Source organism: Protopterus annectens, chromosome 6.part0, assembly GCF_019279795.1.
Source record: "Protopterus annectens isolate FY-2018-M chromosome 6.part0, PAN1.0, whole genome shotgun sequence".
NCBI lineage: Eukaryota > Metazoa > Chordata > Ceratodontiformes > Protopteridae > Protopterus > Protopterus annectens.
The window spans coordinates 1,970,482,236-1,970,497,832 of record NC_056737.1 but is presented as its reverse complement, the minus strand read 5'-3'; the positions used below and the strand labels follow the sequence as shown (position 1 = coordinate 1,970,497,832).

The following is a 15,597-nucleotide window of genomic DNA, read 5'->3' as shown; positions in this document are numbered from 1 at the left end:
AGTAGACGACATGCGACAGAGTATAGCTGAAGTTTTTTTAGTTGGTCAGCATAAGGCATCTGCTTTAGGCCTGTGATTCTTTTAGTGATGTGATTCTGCGGCCTTTCCAGTTGTTGCAGACGTCTTGTGAGGTATATACCAAATGGAGCATTGTACTCTATGATGGGTCTAATGAGGGATGAGTACAAAATAATCAGCCCTTGCAAGTCTTGAACTCAGGACCCTGCACACCTGCACTATCTAGAAAAGAATGATTTATATATATATATATATATATTTGTTATTTTCATTTCTTTGTAATTAAATGGTGCGAAAGTAGATAAATCCAGAGAGCTGATTGCTAAAAATGTGAATCCTCTTGTTTTCAGGTCCTATGTGGTGGAAGGGGAATATATGAACCTTTCCAAAAGTTATGTGAATGTGGATTGCTGGTGAAAAATCCTAGTTTAAAGATCACCAATAAACTCCTAATGCAGGTATGACTTTTCAGTGCCTTTACTGTTACATGGATTAGCACCCCCCCCCGGGGTATGGGCCAGTCCATCAACACAGCTTATGGGGATCTGGCCAAGGCTTTAGACACCATTCCCTGTGTAGGTATTATTAACATGCTCATCCACCTACACATTAACCCTTATGTTACTTACTGGATAATTAAATGGTTCACTAGTATAACTCATACAGTTAATGTTGGTATCACCCCCTCCAAAAAAATAAGTTACTAGTGGTGTCCCACAGGAGTCAGTCACTGGTCTCCAAATGCTGGTATCACCTCCTTCAAAAAAATGTGTTACTACTGGTGTCCCACAGGACTTGGTCACTGGTTTCCAACTCTGGCATCTACTTCTCTGAAGTGAAAGTGAAAGCAGAAATCAAATGACTATGGCTTAGCAAAGTTTCTAATAAAATAGAAAGTCCCCTACTGAATGACTGATTGTCAGACACGCCACATGTCCACACATGCACGCACCCACACACGCGTACACACGCACACACAGACACGTACATACACGCGCGTACACACACACAATCACACTGAATCAAGGGCTTGTCCAAACCACTGACTAATGCACTGACCATGGACTCAAACTTAATTTCAGAAACATGTAGCATTATTTTATATGGAAAGCTGGGCACCATCTTAATATTGACAGTCACTAGAGATGTAGAAACATCTGCCAAAAATAAACTATCTTTCAATTACTATGTATCACCTGTGGTTAGGAAATCTTTGTTTACCACACTTAATTTCCCCTTCTCCTCTAGGTTTAGGCCCTCTCTATATATCCCTCACTGAGCTCATCACTGTACACTTGTCCTTCAACACACATCTCTCCAGACATCTTGCCCAACTAGAGAAACTTCAGCGATTCCAAACTAAGAAAATGATAGAACTTGGCTTTCTAAGTTATTTAGACAGAGTAAAACCCTCCATTTACACACCATCTCATGCAGGCTCTTGCATGGTGAATTACTGTGAGATTCTATGCTATGAAAGTCTCCACCCTTTTGGATATTATCCATTGTAGTAAAACTGGTGGCACCAAGAATATCTACATCAAAAATCTTAACTTTCATCAGCACATGAACATGACTTGCTAGTGTGACAGATATCCAACCCAATGCATCCATAAGTCCCTCTGTACATCAAACAATGTCAAACACTACTTTTAAATGCACACTTGAAGAGTGGAAGGGAAACTGCAAATCCACCCTGGGATATGTGGTACTGCTCTTCTCGATAGGGAATGGTTAATACATCACAATTCTAATGGTTCACTGGGCTAAACTTCTCAATAGTCATACAGACCACAAACGTAAAGGCAAACAAATTGTAAAGTAGGCAATGTGTACTACATTTGCTGAAGATGCCGATACCAAAATCATTAATGCTGACAGCAAAATAGCCCTGCATGCAAGGCTGCAGTCAATGCCAAAACTGACAACAGCACGTACATCTGTGTTTGTAGGGCTAAAGGTGGCCTCACAGGTATTGGAGTTGGTAAGGTGTTTGGTGAGCTGAAAAGGTGTGGCAGAGAACTTTGGCAAGGAAAAAGTCAGTGGTGATGGGGCCCTTCAGACATCATGTTGTGGATTTCAAAAATGCTGCCATAACACTTCTGTAACTAATCTTAAAGGAAACAGAAACGTGATAAGAAGTAAAGATAAAGATATTAGTTACCTCCAAACCATCTTCTGTCTTTTTAACTTCAAGATCAATAACTAATAAAAATGTTAATTCTTGTACATTTAATAGGGAAACTGTTAGAAACCACAATAATAAGCATTTTGATAACTACAGAAGGAAAACAGGTCAAGTGAGCCTCCGTAGACCATGTCTTCTAAGACAGAATGACAGAAGAAGCCATAGCTTTAACTCCATCATATCCAACCATCTTTAAGTTTTCTTTTCAAATCTTTATCTTTTCTTCATGGCCTTTTATTCACAATCTCAACCCTAGGATATCACAAAGTCAACATCAGCAGAAAGCTGGAAGTCAAAGGCTTCAATGGGGGTAAGGTGTAGAACTTGCTTGAAATTTTGCCAAAACCAAATTATCACCCTTCCTTTTAATGTAGCCAGGTTAAAAGACTCAAGTGTCAAACAGTTCTTCAAAACAGAATTCAGATAAACAGTAAACACAAATGAAAAGTTTACTTTGTGTGTGGGATCTTTCCTCATACTTACACTTAACAACAGCTACAAGCAAGTACAACTGCCCACCAAAACTGAGGGAAAAGGTGACCACTGATATCAATCAAGCAGACTAAGTGCAAAAAAAAAAAAATACTAAACCACTTTTGTTTTTAAACAAGCTAACACCAATAACTGCCAGAAAACTGATAAATGCAGCTCCTTTGCATAGAAGGATAAAACCTTCACTATGCAGGCAGGTGACCAAGGTTTGAATAGCGAGTCAGGTGCATGTAGGAGCCAGTCAAGGAGTATGGGAATGGAAATCCATTACTGACCTGTCTATCCCAGCGGGAGGGAGATAACTCTGGCTTACCACATGAGTGACTCCTAGTACAGTTTGAGCCAGCCCAGCCCACTCTATCATGATGCTTAGCACCAGTAAAGCCAAGGGAAATCCAGCATGCGGAGGCACACTTCCCATATCAGGAGACAGCAGTAGCAGGCTTGGAGGAGCTGCTGCTAAAGGGGGCAGCGCTCTCAATGGGGAGTGGGTATGCAGCTTCCCACGACTAGCAAGCTTTCCTGCTCCCTACCATTAGAATCCTGCAAGGCACCAAAGGACTTTTTGTCATGTGGGAATGAATGGGCCATAGGGCTCTCCTACTGCCTGGGAATGCCTGTGTCCTGAGTATGAACAGGCTGAGTGGATGTTGGTAGTGCAGCCATCTAGCAAGGTCCTGGGAGGCTAAAATAAATAAATAAATGAAATATAATCAACACACAGCTTACAGTAAAAAATAAAAAAAAGACACAGGGGAGATGCCAGACTATGGAGAAGGGGGTAGTCAAACACTCGACAACAGAAAAAAATCAAATGGAATGTACTTACCTGAGATTTGCAGTATAAAAGGAAAGCGAAGTAAAAGTAAAAACAGAGCATCTTTCTGAATGAAAATATGTGAAAACTACTGCAAAGAGTATGCAGGGACAATTTCTCAGAAGCAAGCATCAGCACACAGCAAACGCCATCAGGAGAAGATCTTACCTCAAAGAGCATTAGAGAAAAGGCAGGGTTGGGAGCTTGGGAAACTTTTAGATGTTCAATCCCTGCTGGCCTAAGTCGTGGTCATAACAGCAGGCCTGATCATCTTTGATCCTTAATTTTTTTGCCATTGTGGCTAAGAAGTAAAAATAATGCTTCCTTAGCTGTGATGTGTGCGGTCTTAGTTTCTAGGGTTTTAAATATGGACCTGTTGAAAAAAAGAAGTTATGTCTTACCATAACGTTCCATCTGTGTTGTAGATCTTTATTCATTCATTACTGTTAGGACTTTGGTTCCGTCCTTGGAACCGACACGGCCGTTACCAAACTCGCGCCAGCCAAAAACTCTCAGCTAAGACCTACCCACAATGCCCCTCTCATAGTCTCTTCAGATCGAGTTTGCCTGCCATTACACTATAGAAGTGATAAAAAAGACAGTAGGAGGCTCTGTCTGAGCAAATACCTTAACTAATAAAAAAAATCCTAAAGACCACCAGAAGTCCAGGCAGGGGGAAGAAGGGCGGGAAGTAATGAATAAATAAAGATCTACAACACAGATGGAACGTTATGATAAGACGTAACATCTTTTTCTGATGATGTAAATCTTTATTCGTTCCTTACTGTTAGGACCGAGTCTCCAGCTAATTGAGTCCTGGGTGGCCCTAAGGAAGGAAATTCCTGAGCACCACAGAACCAAACGATGATTGTCCCCTGGAGGCCAAATCCGATTTGTAATGTGTGATAAAGGTCTAGCCCAAGTGGCTGCTGCGCTGATATCATCCATACAGGCTTTGGAATGAAAGGCCACAGAAGTAGCCATCGATCTAGTAGAGTGAGCCTTTATTCTGGAAGGTAAAGACACTTTGTTCTGTTGGTAGATGAAAGTAATGGCGTTTCTGAGCCAAGAAGATAAAGTAATTTTGGAGACAGGCCTACCCAATCTGAGTCCTGCAAACGCCACAAATAATTGATCCGTTTTTCTGAAAGATTTAGTTTTGTCCAAGTAAAAACGAAGTTGCCTATGAACATTGAGGGTATGCAAAAGGTATTCCCCTCTATTTGAATGATGAGGGAAGAAAACCGGTAGGTGAATAGATTGATTAATGGAAAACCCAGAAATGACCTTGGGCAAAAAGGAAAGGTCAGTACCTAGGATACTCTTTCCCTATGAAAAATCAAGTAAAGTCTCGACACTCAAGCCCTGCAACTCAGACATTCTTCTCGCCAAGATAATGGCTACTAGAAGTAGAGTTTTCCAAGACAAATATTTCAAATCACTTGAGTTAGAAGGCTCGAAAGGAGGACTTGTTAACGACTGAAGCACCAATGTCAAGTCCCAAGGCACTATAGGAGGCTTTACATGTAATACTCCTTTCATGAAGGTTTTACACAGTTGGTGTGACATTGTCAATTCCATTGTGAAAATTGTAATAGCTGTTAAATGCACAGTAACTGATGATGCTGAAGCTCCTGCGTGGGTAGTCAGGTATTGTAGGATCTTCTGAATAGGCATGGAAAAAGGGTCTATGTTATGTTCTTTGGCCCATCTACAGAACCTAGCCCCACTTACTAGAATAATTTTTCCTGGTGGAAGGTTTGTGTGAAACCAGAAGAGTCTCGCAAACAGGAGATGAAATATCAGGTAGCCTGGCAATCATCAGAAGTGCAGAAACCAAGCTGTGAGCTTGAGGCTGTGGAGATTGGGGTGAATCAGTCCCTGAGGATGAGACAAGCATGCCTTGGGATTGATCCAGGATCCACGGGCTGTGAACCAGATGAGGCCATAGGAAAGGGAACCTGACTTGATGGGGCCAATAAGGGGCAATGAGGATCACTCTGCTTCTCAACCTTTTGAGTTTTCTGGAGGAATTTTGGGATGAGAGAAAATGGGGGAAAGGCATACAACAGACCTGGGGGCTAACCGTGCATCGCAGCATCCCTCGGTGACTCCCCCTGAGGGTGGGTCAGGGCAAAGTAGCTTCTGCATATGTTGTTTAGGGGAGATGCAAACAGGTTGCAGCAAGGCCTGCCTCAACGGCGGGAGATCTGATCCGCTATTATAGGACTGAGTGACCACTCGTGAGGCATCAAAATGTTCCTGCTCAGATTGTCTGCAATAAGATTGGAACTCCTGGGAATGTGCGTTGCTATAAGAAAGCGGTTGGAAGCCATCGCCCAGTGCCAAATTCTCATGGCTTCCCAACACAGGGGGTAAGATCTAATTCCGCCTTGTTTGTTGATGTACCAAATGACTGACATGTTGTCGGACTTGAATTGCAATGGTCCCGGAAGGAAGGGATGTGTGGAACGCTTGCAACGCTAAGAGAACTGCCTTCAATTCCAGGACATTTATGTGCAAACTGGCCTCCATGGGGGACCAGGTGCCTTGGACTGTCTTTCCCCTGGAAATGCCCCCCCCCCCCAAACAGGGAAGCATCCATGGTCACCATGGCCCTGGGCTGGGGAAGGCAGAATGGTTGACACCAAAGATTTGATTCAGGCTTCATCCACCAAAACATTTCTTTCTTGCAAAGGTTTGTAAGGCGTATCATGTGGTCGAGTGGGTGGGTTAGGATCGACCACTGTGATGAAAGGAGCCACTGTACTAGTCTCATGTGCAACCTCACCAATGGAACAAGGCAATGGTTGCTGCCATAGATCCTAATAGCTGCAGTACAAGGCATGCTGGTACAAATGCCTGTGGAAGGAGGACTTGAATCTGGCTTCTTATTCTTGAGAGCCTGTGAGGAGGAAGGGAAGCTTGACAGTACATTGTGTCGAAGATCACTCTAATGAATTCCAGTGCTCTTGTTGGAGACATTTGTGATTTCTCCATGTTAATCGTGATACCTAAGCAAACAGCAAGGCCTTGAGTGTAAGAGAGAATGAGAATGAGAAGATTCCTAGTTGTGGCGGTAAGGAGTCAATCATCTAAATATGGAAACACCTGGAATCCTTGTAGTCGGAGATGAGCTACTACAACTGCCATACATTTGGTGAACACTTTGGGGGCTGTTGAGAGACCAAAGGGCATTACCCTGAACTGAAATCTCCAGGATTATTTGTCCATCTTTATGTGGTAATACATGTCCTGGAGGTCTACAGAGCATATCCAGTTATCCTTCCCCAGAAAGGGGAGGATGGACTGTACCATGACCATCTGGAACATTTGAAGTTTTATGAATTTGTTTAGTAGGCTGAGAACCAGGATTGGTTTCCAGTCCCCTATCTTTTTTGACACTAAAAAGAACCTTGAGTAAAACTCGGATCCTCTCTGGTCTGGTGGGATTGGTTGGATGACTCTTTCTTAGTAACTTTTCGATTTCAAAGGCTGCAGCCTCCCTCTGACTGGGTGGGACATTGGGGATTCATTTTACGGGTCTGGGAATAAGATTGAATGGGATATGATAGCCTCTGGCTATTATCCTCTGCACCCACGCATATGTTATGAGTTGCCAGGCCTGTAGGTGCAGGGAAAATCGACCCCCGACTGCTTCCAGAGGAAAGCAATCGGGCCGCTGTTCAGGAGTGCTGGAAGGGTCAGCCGGAGAAGGAATCTCTAGTGCCCTGGTTGCACGGACCCCCTCTGCCCCAAAAAGGGTGTACTCTGGATGAGTTGCCCCCTCTGCCCCAGGGGGATTGATCATCACGAGTGTCACAAAAAGATCCTTGGGACTTCTTGAACCACAATTTTCCTCCCCTCTGATTCCTGGAGTAGGATCTCTTGGGGGAGGGACGTATGCCCACAGCAGACAAGGTCTTTCTGTCCTACTCACTACGTGATAGTGTCTCTCTTACTTTGGGACCAAAAAGGGAAGATTCATCAACAGGCGCATTGACAAAGGAAGATTTAAAGGGGTCTGCGAAATTACACAAACACATCCAATGCCGATGCCTGATGAGGATGCTCGAGCTGTCCCCTTGGTGGTGTGAGAGATCAAGCGCATCGAGGAGTTTGAGATGGATTCCAGGGTAGCTAGCTGAGAGGCAACAGTATCACGCACTTCCTCAGGCAGTACCTCTGTCAAAGAGGCGGGCATTTCAGAGATTAGGTCTCTTTGGAAGTGAGTAAAGTGTGCCAGATAATTCAGTGACCGAATGGCAAAGGTTGCTGAAGTGTAGGTCTGCTTCCCCAGTCTGTCCGTTGCCCAAGACTCCCTGTTCAGGGGATGAACAGTGGAACAATCTTCTGCCAGTTCCCTCTTGGTGGCCACCGCCACGACCATGGAATCAACTACCAGCTGCTTGGACCAACGGGGCTGGTCTTCAGGGGTGGATAGAATTTTATCTGGCCTCCAAGGGACAGGTTCTATGCTGTCTGGGGCCTTCCAGGCATGCTGCACAATAAGTTTAATAAGCTCATCTGCAGGTGGGGTCACCCAAGAAGTAGATGGTTGAGCATGGGTCCTGCAAGAACACCAATTCCTCCAAAGGGTTGGAGGGCTTCCAGTCTCCCCTCTGCTTGTGGATCTTGAGAATGTTTTCAAATGAGACAGCTTCCGGGGGAGACCGTGGGGACCCTTCCCCCCTCATCACAATCAGTGTCTTTGGTGATGGATTCCTCAGGGGAATCAAGATGCTTCCTCTTGCACAGTTTCTTCCGGGGTGGCTCCCTAGTGAGATCTTCTGAGGATGACTCCAGAGAAAAGGTTCCCTTCAAGGGAAGATCTTGTGGCTGACATGCTCAGGATCCCAGAGTAGGGGGTTGGGATAGCTGCATTGTACAGGGGGGTTCTGGTGTCAATGCCAATGGTGCCAACTGCGAGCCTGTCAAGGCAAGGACCCTCTCCATCACCTGGAAAGCAGGTCTGCCCGAGGAGGGATGGGAGCCTGGACCCGAAAAGGACAACCTCGGAACCGGGGTCACACCCCGCCCTAAGGAGCCTGCCTCTAGGTGAGGAGCTCTGAGAGGACAGGTAGCTGCCGGGGGCGCCATGGCCATAGATGGTGCCACCGAAAAAATAGGCGAACTAGGAGCCATGGTGCCCTTTAGATCAATCACTGCTCCGAGAATGCGCCAGTTGCACCAAAAGTAATCGGTGCTGACAGGGAAGCCTCCGCTGTCGGAGCTGAGACAGAATGCACCGGGATGGCCATCAGTACCAAAGTCTCCGGGACCTGGGAGGAGGCTGGAGGAGGAGGAGGATATACAGGTGAGTATGCCGTGAAAGCTTACGTTCCAAGAGGGAAGGAAGACCTAGCAGGGGTGGGTAATCCTCTAGCTGCCAAAAGCTGGTCAACAACCCTCACTACATCTTGTTCTGAAAGACTTCTGGTGGATCTCTGAAGGAAGCTGCCGAAGGATATTCAGGTCTCTCAAGAAATGGACTAAACTGGTGTCCCAAAAAGGGGTCATAAGAGGGAGAATATCTGGTTCTGGGAAGGTGTTTGACCTTTGGAATCTATGGTGTCAGTGGAGCCGTATAAGACATTGGCACCATGGCCAGGAAAGGTGCCGATACAGGTACAGTAGTCAGAGCCTGTGTCAAAACCAAGGTCAGCACCGAAGGCGATGGTGCCGAAGCTGGTACAGTGGTTGGAGTCAGAATTAAGGGCAGCACTGAGGGAGAAGACAAGGAGCCTGGTGTCGACTCAGCTCTGAGGAAGACGGAGATGTCGGAACCGAGCGACTCTGTTTCTCTTTATGTTTCTTCACATCCTTATGCTTAGGAGGTGGTGAGACCTCCGTCCCAGAAAGAGCCTCTGAGAAGGGTGTTTTCATCATACCCTTCAGAATCAGCTTGTTCTTACGCTCAGCCAATGTACGGTTGCTGAAGCTAGAGCAAATATCACAAGATACATTCATGTGGTCAATGCCCAAACAATAAACACACCGGGCGTGACCATCTGAGTTGGGCATCTTACGTCTGCACTTATCACACTGCTTAAATCCAAGTTTTACTTTATCAGACATCATGGAAAACTACACTATAGTCCTAAACTACAATTTAGCCAACCAAAACAACAGCAGCAAGGTTAAAGAAGAAGCATCTTTTTTTTTTTTTTTTTAAACAGATAGAAAAGGGAGGAGTACCAACAATGGTCCTAAGAAATACCACAAAATGGTAGGAAAGGGCCTACCAAAGGTAGGGAGAGGGACAGTACCAACGATGGTATTAAAAGAGCTACCGAAGGTAGAGGGTAGGTTTTAGAGTGAAAGTACATACATTTAAAGATGAAAAGATAATCTTTAAGAAAAACTGACTAGGAAGGTAATTATATAGATAAAGCACAAAAACACTACACTTAGCTTGAGGGAAAGGCTTGGCACGTCTGACGAGGAACACGCCAAACAAGATCTGAAGAGATTATGAGAGGGGCATTGTGGGTAGGTCTTAGCTGAGAGTTTTTGGCTGGCACGAGCTTGGTAATGGCCGTGTCGGTTCCGACGACGGAACCAAAGTCCTAACAGTAATGAATGAATAAAGATTTACAACATTAGATTATCTGTTTTGACATGGTAAGTCTGTGACTTTGACACGTCTATGTCATAAAATCCGGTAAATGGAGCAATGGAAATCTAGCTGACGAGTCAAAAAAAAAAACAATGCAGCTGAAACATGACTATTATATTTTTTATATATTTCCGAGGACGGAACCAAAGTCCTAACAGTAATGAATGAATAAAGATTTACAACATCAGATTATCTGTTCTGACATGGTAAGTCTGTGACTTTGACACGTCTACGTCATAAAATCTGGTAAATGGAGCAATGGAAATCTAGCTGACGAGGAAAAAAAAAACAATGGAACTGAAACATGACTTATATTTTGGCAAGGAATACTGACATTTGGTGACCCTGAAATACACATCTAAACATTTATGTCACATGCCTTTTTATTTCTAAAGGAAATTTCTCTACTAGAAATGACTATCAAGATTGACTTCTGATGCTGGACAAAACATCCAACAAAGATTACAAACTGTTACCCACCCACTCTTCAGAGGCATACATGGACACACCTCTTAATATACCTAGACAACCTGAGGTCAAGCAACAGTATAAAGCACAGGAGGAGCCAGAGTGTGAGAGTAGGAGTGAAAGGCCAATGCCAGCTCTCTCAGTTGGGGGTGTCCAATGTAATGGCAAAATCTGTTGGAATAGCAACACAGAATACTGTACTGTGGCTGGCAGACATGTGCCTGAGTTTTTCCAAGCTGCTGACTGCAGCCCTCATGGCATACGTGTGGGAGAGAGAGGGCACTTGAGGGAAGATACTGTAAGTCCTTGCAGTGTTGTAAGTGCACATCTCACATAGCAGGGGGTGAGACAGTTCCAGGCCTACAGGCAATTAGAGGTCATACTTAAACATAGATTGCCTTTTAGTTGGGGGGGATAGACCTTCAGACATCGGAGACAAAGGCAGCCTCTGTGAAGTAGAAAGCATGTCTGTACAGTAGGCTTGACCACACTTCATAACTACCTTCATAACTAAAGTCAAGTCAAGATTCTCTTACTCCCAACATCTACCATTCAAGAGTGGGTCATTATAAGGCTAACCTCCACTGGCCAAAAGGGGCCCCACCCTCGGTGATGTGTAGTATAACTTGCTGAGGTGTACCAGGGGGTCAACAGGTGAGTGACTGACTGAATTTTGATTGTTGCTAGGGCAAGTTGGACAAAAATCTTATCTCAGAGTTGATTTTTTATGGTCCTCAACTCAGAGCTGAAGACCTTTTTTTGGGATGGGGTGCCAGATTGGGGAGCTGCAGCGAGCACCAGAAAAACTAACTACAGCTCTGCTTAACAGCACCCCTCCTCAATTATTTATAAACAAAGGAGAGGAAAGATCTCAAAAGAAAGGAATGACCTGGATGCAGAACCAGTTAAGTAATTTGGTCTTCCTGAGGGAAAAAAGTGACAGGCTACGTAATTAATCCCTATTTTTTTTTTTAGCTCAAAGCAAGGACTGCACATTTTTTGTATACTTCTTGTGAAGAATACAGACAGGCCTGCAATGGCACAACTACACAAACTATTAGAACAATCACATGATGGAGGAATACCACGGTCATAGTCAAGTCTCTGTATGACCTCATTAAGTAAAGAAATCCTGGGATGTCCCAAACAAGAGTTAATATCAATCCTTCCACTTCAGTGTTAGTAATAGTGTCTAAACATTTGGACATTTTCTGTATTTGCGTGTGTGTGTTTAATTTGACTTCAGCCACCAGGCTGGGGGTTTCCTACCTGAAAGGATAAAGCACTTAAGGGAAGATTCAAGACATATCAGTTCAGAGGAAATTATATCAGCAATCACCCCAGGGATAACTCCAGTGGCTCCACTCGACAGAGGCACTGGGAACTAAGGTCAGGTTGCACTATGCCAGGGTAATCCTATGGCTAGACTTGTAAAGGCCCTAGGGCCATTAGACTAGTACACACCTATGTACCTATGTATGCTGAAGGTCTTGGGTTTTTATCCCACATAAGAGCTAATGATATCCTTTCACTTCAACAATGCTAATAGAATGTAAGCAGAGGATGTTCTCTGTATTTGTGTAAGCATGTATTTTTAATTTCACCTTGATCACCATATTGGGGGGTTTCCTAGCTTGAAAGGATACATTTCTTAAGTAAGATTCAATACCTATCAGTCTAAAGGATCTTACTGGTGCTGCAGCAGTGACACCAGGACTGTATGCTGGAGATCTAGGGTTTGAGTCTTAAATAACAGCTAATACCATCCTTTCACTTCAGTAGGTATGTAAAAGGTTACAGAAAAGTTTTAACACAAGAACAACCACAAAAGTTTTAACACAAGAACAACCACAGGAGTGCTGCTGTTGGGCAACGTGAGAAATTTAAACAAGTGGTACATGAAAGTTCTCATACATGGAAACACAATTAAAAATAGAACCAACAAAAACAGGAAATATGGTGGCTGAATTTCAAAAAGGTCAGAAAGGGCGAATAGCTGACTTTAGCAGTTGGAAAGTAAAACAAAGTAAAAAATCTTGTACAAATGAGATTTCTTGTTTGGAAAAAAAAGTTCACATCAGGACAAGACGAGTGTGTGAGTTGCACATGACTTAATGCAAAGTTAGAGAAATGCATGCTGTGATAAGAGGCTCTATAGCAGAAATGGACGAAGTTGTGTGTGGGGCACATGACTCAATACCAAGTTAGATAAATACATGGTGTGAAAGACAGCCCACAGCAAAACCAAATGAATTGTATGAAGAGCATTATATCTTAGTTTCAAAGCCAAGTGCCAACCTTTGAGAAACCAAGAGACAACAAAAGTTCTGATACAAAGCTCAAAAGATTAAAACATACCATGGCTCAAGATAAAAGTAAAAAATTGTCCATGCCAACAAAAGGAAATGACAATATAAATAGTATTCAAAAAAATGGAACTCTTTCAAAGTGCAAATCTGTTTAACAATGAGCCAACAAGAAATCTATTAAAAACCCTTGGGAGTTTGGTTTAAGCTAACACAACAGGAAACAAAACAAGGAAACTTAAATAATGTTGTTCATTTGTTTTATGTATTTATTTGCTTTGTTAACCATTAAAACGAACTATTACTAATAAACACGAGACAGTTTTCAGTCATGACCTATGCCAAATGGCAACAACAAACATACTGCTGTACACACGTGAACATGATCAAATGATATAACTAGATAGTTGTAAACTAGAACAATACACAGTTAATACTTAATTTCATTTACCTTACAAGTATAAATTGCCTAACAAATTTGAACAATGTAGAGGATTATGATCGGCTTTGCAGTCATAACCTACTTATTATGTGTTCGAGACATGGATGCTGAAAAATTTACCTTGAGAGTGAAGCTCAAGAGGTGAATCTTGGCATCCATGTTGAGAACACAATTTAGGGTTATGGTCGGTGAGACGATCATAACTCTCTGTAGTGCATGCAGCTTTATCTGCTTCATGTACTACTAGTTAAAGGGGAAAAAATTGCAAAGTGTCCTGGCTTTCAAAGCCATAAAACATTTAGCAAGCGTTGTGAGAGATAGTGTAATGTAGTCTTTTATGTTTACAATTAACTCTGTACCTGTCAACTGTCTAGATTTACTCAGGACATCCAGGTTATTTTATTCATATTTTTGGTCTGTTCTTCATAAAATATGTGGGAACCACTGAAGCTTGAACTCATTACATAATGACATACATTGAGAGTTTCAACATTTGTATTCTTCAGACTATGCAAGCAAACACACATCAGTTATTCTAGCAACTCACTTAAAAAAAAAAGATAGTTAACAGGAAGTTAGTAACATGTTAAATGTATGGAAAGCATGCGCAAAAAAGAAGTTATGTACTTACCATAACGTTCCATGTTAGTAGTCCATCTCACTCTTCATTCTTTACAGGATCGGCTCCGACTCAGCCTATTTACAAGCTGGAAGACTTCTGGTTGCCTTGTGGCTAGGTAGGTATCCCATGGTGCACCAGTACAAGTGCCAGATCTTGTTTGCTGCTGACTAGAAGAAATAAACAGCTCACAGAAAAAGCCAATACTAAAAGGTCTCCATAAATAATGAAATTAGTATTTTTCTGCCTCCACGTACTTCCAGGATGGGGGCAGGAGGGCGGGTTCGAAAGAATGAAGGGTGAGATGGACTACTAACATGGAACGTTATGGTAAGTACATAACTTCTTTATGTTAAGTAGTCTTATCTCACCTTCATTCTTTACACATGGGACAGCATCCCTAGCACCTTACCCTTGGGTGGCTCAAGGAAAAATACTCCTGAGTACCGTGGAACCAAAGGAAGCTCTACCCCTGGAGATTAAATCCAGTTTGTAATGAGTAATAAAAGTGTGAGGGGAAGCCCACATAGCTGCTGTACAAATATTGTCAAGTGGAACCCTGGCTTGAAAGGCTGCAGAGGTAGATTGAGATCTGGTAGTATGAGCCTTGATTTTAAAGGGTAAATGTTTGTCCTCAGAACTGTAAACATAAGCTATACAGCTAGAAATCCAGTTACAGAGAGAGTCACTTTGGAACTGGTAAGTCCAACCTGGATTCGGAGAAGGAAATGAACAATTTATCCGATTTTCTAATGTCTTTAGTCCGGTGCAAATAAAAACGTAATTGTCTATGGACATCCAGTTGGTGAAACCTGTGCTCAGCTGCATTCGAGGGATTCGGAAAGAAAACCAGAAGCTCAATGGACTGATTCAACATGGCCTGGGAACAGACCTTGGGGACAAAGGAAGGGTTAGTATGAAGTGACACCCTGTCTTTATGAAAAATCAGATAAGGCGGTTTAACAGACAAGGCTTGCAATTCTGACACCCGTCTGGAAGACGTGATAGCCACTAAAAACAACGTCTTCCAAGACAAGAACTTCAAAGAGAATGAATGAGAAGGCTCAAAGGGCGGAAATGTTAATTTTGATAACACAAAGTTTAAATCCCACGAGGCCACAGGCTCCTGAACCAGAGGTCTAAGCAAAGTGGCACCTTTGAGGAAGGTTTTGCGCAATTTATGAGACATCAAGTTGGAATCTGGAAACCCCAAGTGGAAATTTGAAATCACTGCCAATTGGACTCTGATAGCGGCAGCCGCAGATCCTTGGCGAAATATTTGAGACAGAAATTCCAGAACCACAGGTATGGAGGCAGTGAAGGGGTCAACATCCATTTTCTCCGCCCAAAGAGAGAATCTTTTCCATTTACTGGAATAAAGTTTCCTAGTGAGGTTTATGAGAAGACGTAATGATATGAGTCACAAAAGGCGAGAAGTCATGAAGCCTGACTAGGAATGGAACTGGAGCAGCCACGCTGTCAAACTGAGGGATGTAACGAGGTGTGAAGCGAACCTGACATGTGAGTCAACAGGTCTGGAACTGGGTCCATAATACAAGGATCATCCAGGAGAAGAGGCTCGAGGAAGGGGAACCAAACTTGATGAGGCCAGTAAGGAACAATGAGGA

At 43.2% G+C, this 15,597-nt stretch overlaps 1 protein-coding gene across 1 annotated transcript in view; it reads right to left on the bottom strand.

Annotated features, from left to right (window-relative positions):
- SESTD1 (SEC14 and spectrin domain containing 1) overlaps window positions 1-15,597 on the bottom strand; it is a 1,957,182-nt gene that overhangs the window by 215,646 nt on the left and 1,725,939 nt on the right. The window lies entirely within an intron of this gene.